Raw genomic sequence first — 8,311 nt, forward strand, 5'->3', positions numbered from 1 at the left:
GCAGAGCCAGGTGAGCTAAAGTCACTCAATACAAAGGTAACTAGACAAAAACAGGAGGAACAAACGAGAAAGAATTCTAGTGTTATTTTGAATTTGAATGTCTTTGTATTGATTGTTATTATTAGTTGAATTCTCAGACTAAATCTCTGGTGACTTGAAATTAAAAGCAAGAAGCTAAACTTAGACAGGAGAAACAAACGTGAAATAAATCAAACGTGTCAGTATTGTTATCATTATCATTATTTTTTTTTTATTGATTGACAAGACTTTAACTTAACAAGAAAACAATGGACTAAACATAAATATAGAAATGTACTATTAAGTAAATATGAAAAATATAAGATACATATAAAAATTGACTATTAACTAAACATGATAAATATAACATAAATATAAAAATGAACTATTAAGTAAATATGAAAAATATAACTTAAATATGAAAATGAACACTATAAATCAAACATGACGATATAACATAAACCTGATAACTTGTAATGACTAAATGTTCCTCTTATTTAGGGGTGCTAGAAGCAAAGGAATAGTTTATTTATTTTAAAATTAAGGTTGTTTTTTTGCCCCTAGTGGCTAAAACTGCACATCACTGTGAGTCTCTTCTGGAACCTTTGTTGATGTCTAACCAGATCTAATAACTGTTAAGTGTTTAAATATATATCCTGACTGGCTGTGAGTATATGTTGTTGCTCACTCACTTTGAGCTTTAGACTGTACTTGAAATGTTTTAATGTCTTACTAATTTTTGATGTTGTGAGTTTGTTTTTTAAAGTTTTTAAAGCCGATGTCAGGGCTGCCTTTGAGTCTTATGTTTTCCTTTTTAGTCATCGTTGATGTTTGGGCGGATACAAGAAAAGGAATTGATGAATCTTCTCCACCGTGGTGTTGTCCTCCTCTGCGTTGTTGGGATCGGCTCATTGGTTTGCTCAGGTGGATCCACCCTCACTTCCTGTTCCACCTCCAACTCCACCTTTACCTCCACAAGCTCCTCCTTCACCACGCAGAGTGCCTTTGGTGGTTTTTTCAGCTGTTTCTTCAGCAAGGCGGCTATCTCTGCATCCTTTTCCTCAACACAACGTTCCTTCTGTTGTTCCAGTTTGTGGTTTCTCTCATGCAAAGCAACTATCTCTGCATCCTTCTCCTCCACACAACGTTCCTTCTGTTGTTCCAGTTCGTGGTTTCTCTCATGCAAAGCGACTATCTCTGCATCCTTCTCCTCCACACAACGTTCCTTCTGTTGTTCCAGTTCGTGGTTTCTCTCATGCAAAACGACTATCTCAAAATGTTTCACCTCAAGACAACGCAACTTCTCTTGTTTGAGTTCCTGGTTTGTCTTTTGCAAGGCAGCCATCTCTGCATCCTTCTCCTCAACACAGGGTTCTTTCAGTTGTTTGAGATCCTGGTTTGCCTTTCTCAAGGTGGCCATCACTGCTTTGTCCTTCTCGTGCATCTTGAGGAGCTTTCCATATTTCATGTTCAGTTCCTCATTGTTTCCGCGCAAGACTTTCTGCTCAATTTCCAGGGCATTCATTTTCACATCGTGCCTCACTTCTGGTTCCACTTTCACCTCCACAACCTCTTTCTTGTCCACCTTCGCCTCCTCCACCACACAACGTTCCTTCTCTTGTTTCAGTGTTTGGTTTTCCTTCAGCAAGGCGGCCATCTCGGCAACCTTTTCCTCAACACAACGTGCCTTTTGTTGTTCGAATTCCTGGTTTGCCTTTTCCAAGGCGGCCATCTCTGCTTTGTCCTTCTCATGCAACTTGAGGAGCTTCCCATATTTCATGTTCAGGTCCTCATTGTTCAAGCGCAATACTTTCTGCTCAATTTCCAGGGCATTCATTTTAACATCATGCCTCACTTCTGGTTCCACCTCCACTTTCACCTCCACATCCTCCTTCTTGTCCACCTTCTCCTCAACACAACGCTCCTTCTCTTGCTTCAGTGTTTGGTTTTCCTTCAGCAAAGCAGCTATCTCTGCATCTTTCTCCTCAACGCAACGCAACTTTTGTTGTTTGAGTTCCTGGTTTGTTGTTTGCAAGGCGGCCATCTTTGCGTCCTCCTTAACACAACGCTCCTTCAGTTGTGTGAGTTCCTGGTTTCTCTCACGCAAATTAGCTATCTTTACAGCTTTGTCCTCAACACAATGATCCTTTTGTTGTTGGAGTTCCTGGTTTCTCTCACGCAGAGCAGCTATCTCTACAGATTTCTCCTCAAGACAACGCTCCTTTTGTTGTTTGAGTTCTTGGTTAGTCTTTTGCAAGGCGGCCGTCTTTGCATCTTTCTCCTCAACACAACGCTCCTTCTCTTGTTTCAGTGTTTTGTTTTCCTTCAGCAAGGCAGCTATCTCTTTATCCTTCTCCTCCACACAACGCTGCTTCTGTTGTTGGAGTTCCTGATTTGTCTCACGCAAAGCAGCCATCTCTACACCTTGCTCCTCAACACAGGGTTCTTTCAGTTGTTTGAGTTCCTGGTTTGCCTTTCTCAAGGCAGCCATCTCGGCTTCGACCTTCTTGTGTGACCTCTGGAGGTTTCTGTATTTCATGTTCAGGTCCTCATTGTTGACGCGCAAGACGTTCTGCTCAATTTCCTGGGCTTTCACTTTCACATTGTGCTTAAACTGCAAAGCTGATTTCTCTGTATATGCTTTGAGCATCGCTTCCTTCTTTTTAGCGCCTTCAATCTCAAGCTTATCGCTTAAAGTCCTCTCCTGCTCCAGCAACAACTTCATTTCCTGATTTTCTTTTTGCAGAATCTCGAGCTTGACTGCCAGCTCATCTCTATTGTTCATCTCCATCTCTACTGCTGTGACGAAATGACCATGTCCAATCTATTTAATTTACCACAGGTGGAGTCCAGTCAAGTTATAGAAACATTTCAAGGATGATCAGTGGAAACGGGATGCACTTGAGCTCAATTTTCAGTGTCATATCAAAGGTTGTGAATACTTATGTACATGTGATATTTCATTTTATTATTTTTAACACATTTGCGAAAAATTCTTTAAAAACGTTTTCTATTTGTCATTATGGGGTATTGTGTGTGGAATGTTGAGAATTACATTTTTTTATTTAATCCATTTTGAAATAAGGCTGTAACATAACAAAATGTGAAAAAAGTTAATGGGTATGAATACTTTCCGGATGCACTGTAGACAATGATTAACTTTAGTCTGAGTTATCTCAGTGGGTCTCAAACAGTTTAGTCATCATTTAAGTAAACAAATATTTCCAAGGCACACCTTTTAGATACTTATTATAGTTATTAAAAAAATAATACATAGTAACAGGTATGAAATACTATAGGACAGTAAACCAAAAATACAGTTTTAAAACAGAAGTGATTAGTAGTAGTTAGTAGTTTTACTGCAGGTCTCCCTTGAAAAAGAGATCGTTGATCTCAATGGGATTTTTCACCTGGTTAAATAAAGGCTACAAACAAACAGTAAGGAAGGAGAGAGAGGACAGACTCTGAGACAGATTCAGGGGCCCAGACACACTCACAACTATAAATTAACTCAAAACTAAAATAAACAAGTTTAAATGAATTGTTATTGGCTATGGTTTGTTATCGGTTGTGGACATATTCTAATGATTTTTTGATTGTTGAAATATATGCAGTTATTTTTCATATGGGTGTTGAGAGATGTATCCATAGATCTCTTAATGTTGTTCTCAAAGTGCACCAGATTGAAGCATTTCACTTAAATATTTAAATGGGACCTATTATGCAAAATGCACTTTTTTATGTTTTTTATACATAAATATGTGTCCCCGGTGTGTCAGGAGACTCACAAAGTGTCAGAAAACAAAACCCTCTCTCTTTTCCTCCGTACACATCTCTCTCTAAAAAACAAAAAGGGGGTGCTAACAAGCAGATCCAGAATTTTCGCTCCTATTACGTCTGTGGCGACATCCGGCCGATGTGACACGTCCCAACCAGTGGCGGCTCCAGAGTATTTTTGTTGGCTAATCTATGGTAGGGCTAACCCATACAGTGGTGGGGCTCAAGTCAGTATTTGCAATGTAATTACATACACGCTATATCGCCCCCCTTGACAGTGAAACGCCACGCGTGAGGTTTAGATTATGTCCCTGTCTCAATCAAAATTGAACTGTATGAAATAAAAAGGCACATTTGTCTTGTAGTAAATAAAAAGGGCGACCTGGCTGGAGTCAATCCTGCAATTTCCCCACAGGTTAAAGAGTTGACATGCTGAAAACCCAACCCCTGCAGGGGGGTCTGGGGGGATTCTCCCCCAGGAGATTTTTTGAAATCCTAACATAAAATACACATTCTGGTACTCTCTTGAGAAGAACAATAAATAAATCTATTACTACACATTTAAAAATATGAATGCCATTTTTGTTTTTTGTTACTTTGTTCTGAAAGCTGAACCTGCTGCCCCTCACATACCCCTTTCACACCAACGCAACTCCGGTTCAAGCTCCGTGCTAGAGCTTTTCAGGTTCAGAACCGGTACTTCGGTTTAGCTCCGGCTCTTTTCACACCGCTCAGAGCCCGACTGGTGCTGCCGCTGCTGCGTCATGACGTCACAGTTTACGTCGCTGATTTTCTCCCCAACGGAGCTCACCTCACAACAACAACGAGCCGGGGACTGCGTTGCTTTTAATCATACGAAGCCAGATTAAATTAAATAACGACTTCTCCAACCTTATACTTTTCTCCAGAGTGCCGTGGTTCATTGTTTATTAATGTGTTTCAGCGGCATTTACCGACCGCTGCAGTGCTGCTGCTCTTCCACGAGTGTATTCTCCCGTTAGCTCCGGGTTTAGCTCACACGGCTCTAAAGTATTCACTGTCTGACTGTCACACAAGCAGCTGATACATATCCCCAGTTCCCTTTAAGTGAATGTGTGTCAGTCTGAATTGACGCTGTTTGGCATCACAACGCTGTTATGAAAGTTTCTCTGGTATAACATGGGTGATGTTAGCATAGCAACCGAAGCTAAACTGACTACTTGCTAAGCCGTTTTCTCCAGGCACTTTTTACCGACGTATTTTTCATTATGATTCTACTTGTGATAGTCGGACATGACAACCTGTGCAGCCCATGTATTGATTCCATCCGATAGCTGCTATAATAACAAACAAAACGTCTGCCTGCTCTCCACAATGATCAATAACAGCGAACGGATGGTCAAAGTAAGGTACAAATAAACAGAATCACACGAAGCCTGGTTAGTGTTGCCTGACTTTATAAAGTGTGTTTTTTTTTAACAAGTGTGTGGTTGCGTTCTAGTCACTTTGCTCAGCACTACTGCTTGTTACAACTTTTATTTGCCGTACTCGCCTTAACTGTTAGCTCAGGTTAATCTCGCCCCCCTCCGACGTAAGCGTGACGTATGCGGTTCTTGCTTCTAGACCAGGGGTCTCCAACCTTTCTTCATCTGAGAGCTACTTTCAAAAAATGAAAGTGGCCAAGAGCTACTTGCATCACATCGCTTACATTTATTCACATAGCCCTCATCAGTTGAATTAAGCTATACTTTTGTACACGTGTGAAATTGCAATACCTAAAGCTTATCAAAAATAAGGTCCAAGAAAACGAAGATTTCTCACATATTATTATGGCCCACATAATAAGTACATCACTGAACATTCACATAAGTGTCCTTAATCACCACCTTACAAGCATTTCACTCTTTTGTTAGTGAGATGAATGGCACTGCATGCAGTCCACCATAGATGTGTATGCTGGAGTCATAGAATAGAGTCATTTAAATGTTCATCAGTTGGTCTTGTTCTGTATTTAGATTTCATTCATGTCAGAAAAAGCTGCTTCACAAAGGTATGTAGAACAGAACCAAATAAAGCAGACATTTTCAGTGCTGCTTGGTGAATGTTCTATAGTTTTCGGGGTCTACAAGGCTCCAGAAATGTTGTGAGTTTTGCTGAGACTTAAGCGGAACATTATTTTGGAGATCTCCACAGGATTGACACTGAACAGTTGTTCAGCCATCTTTTTCTTCTTCTTCTTCGTCTTGACATTAAATTATAAACCATAATAAATTAATTGTATAGGTCTAGCCTCCCTATATCTGTGTGTGAAAATGGTTCCATCCTCAAAAACAAAAAACTAATACTTCTGCAGTCTAGCTGCAGCTTCTAGCTACAGTCTTCTGTTAAAAAAAAAGAAACTGAATATCTTGAATGCATCACACACAGGACTTGAGTCTGAAAACAGCAGGAGTATTTACAATAGCATTATAAAAACAAAAATAGTGCATGTGGGTGCACACTTACATTCTCTGTCTTACTGTTACATAAATCCCATGAATGTATGAGATTAAGTTAGCTTCATCATATCTCAATCAGTGATTAAGTGAATAATAAAGTTTCTATCGGGTCACTATCAGCCTGTCACTCATTATTTTCAGGGAGGGGGCGGGGTTTGGAGGAACGGAGAGGAGACGGTGATCGCGGAAGCTTTCCTCCTGCCTTCACAAACTTTACACAAGTATTTATCAACTGAAAATAGCAAGAGGACATTCATCAGGGTTGCCAACTCTCACGCATCTGGCGTGTGACACACGCTTTCACTCTCAATCTCACGCTCTCACACTGCCCAAACTATTCTCACGCCAAAAACAAGAATACGAAGACTAGAAACGGTTTTGAAAACTTTTGTCACGTAGTGATCGTCTTCTCAATAGAACATCTTTGATAATGTCTTCTGGCCAATCAGAATCACGATAACGGCGTGGTGTTGTTGCAGGAAGTCCCGACGGAGAATACTTTTGCGGTAGTACATCTCTATACATCGATACAACATTACGTGTTGATAGAAATCAACACGTAATGAAATAAGACCCCACGGTTTGATGATTGCTAGGTGTGTGGGCTGTCTTTCATTTTGACACACAGAACAATGGGGGCTATCCACCCTTATCCACAATGTAAAGTAATTCACACAGCCTCTTCTCTCTGTGAGGAGCAGCACTGCTGCAGCAGGTTCAGCTTTCAGAACAAAGTAACAAAAAACTAATATGGCATTCATTTTTTTAAATGTGTAGTAATAGATTTATTTATTTTTCTTCTCAAGAGAGTACCAGAATGTGTATTTTATGTTAGTATTTCAAAAAATCTCCTGGGGGAAAATCCCCCAGACCCCCCCTGCAGGGGTTGGGTTTTCAGCAGGTCAACTCTTTCACCTGTGGGGAAATTGCAGGATTGGCTCCAGGTCGCCCTTTTTATTTACTACAAGACAAATGTGCCTTTTTATTTCATACAGTTCAATTTGGATTGAGACAGGGAAATAATCTAAACCTCACGCGTGGCGTTTCACTGTTGGGGGGAGCGTGTATGTAATTACATTGCAAATACTGACTTGAGCCCCACCACTGTATGGGTTAGCCCTACCATAGATTACCCAACAAAAATACTCTAGAGCGCATGCGCAGATCTAAGATCCAGTAGAAATGATAAAAAAGTAAAAGTCTGCTGCTTATTGTTCTACTAGGCCAAAATAGAGTCAAAGAGTATATGAGAGTGAGAGTGTGTTAATTAATATATTTGGCAGTTTGGAGTAAGTCTGTAGATTTGTTTGTGTGTGTGTGTTTCATGTATAGGCCTCTCACGATAATTAATTTTGTTGGATACATTTTCCCAGAAATTATTGCGATGAACGATAATATTGTCAGCACCGTTGTATGACCATTTTAGATCACTGACATAATGATAATATATAATAATAATTCAAGTACATCCTTTCAAACTGCTAGTCACATCCTCATGTAAATGGAAATTTATCGAGGTCAGAAAAGTTATCGAGTTCATTTTTATTTATCGTACGATAAGTCAATTAAATTGCTTATCGCGACAGGCATACAATAAAACAGTGGAAACAAACATGTTTGACTTTCATTAGTGAATGAAACTGTGTGCCCTTTATAGTCTGTGTCCATTATTGTGTATTTGTATATATTGTATATATATCCTATATATATGCTCAGGTCCCGCTGCTGACACGATAGCAGTCATTTCGTGCGCATATGTGTAATTAAACCGAATTAAACCCATGATATCAAAATCTCACTCCAGCCAGGTACCCAAAGTTGGCAACCCTGCATTCATACTCTGCAATCCAAGACTTGATTAAATCCACCAAAAACCTGACATGACGATAACGAGTGTTTTTCAAAAAACACAAATCCCTCCCTGTGTGTCTCTGACGCGCAGCGACAGGGCCTGATTCAGAGCGGGTCATTCTGCTGTTGGTTCTGGACTGGTGCTGGTGGAGAAAGCAGACTGCTCCGTGTGTGTTGTCGCTGTGCTG

This window comes from Trematomus bernacchii, unplaced genomic scaffold, assembly GCF_902827165.1.
Source record: "Trematomus bernacchii unplaced genomic scaffold, fTreBer1.1, whole genome shotgun sequence".
Classification (NCBI taxonomy): domain Eukaryota; kingdom Metazoa; phylum Chordata; class Actinopteri; order Perciformes; family Nototheniidae; genus Trematomus; species Trematomus bernacchii.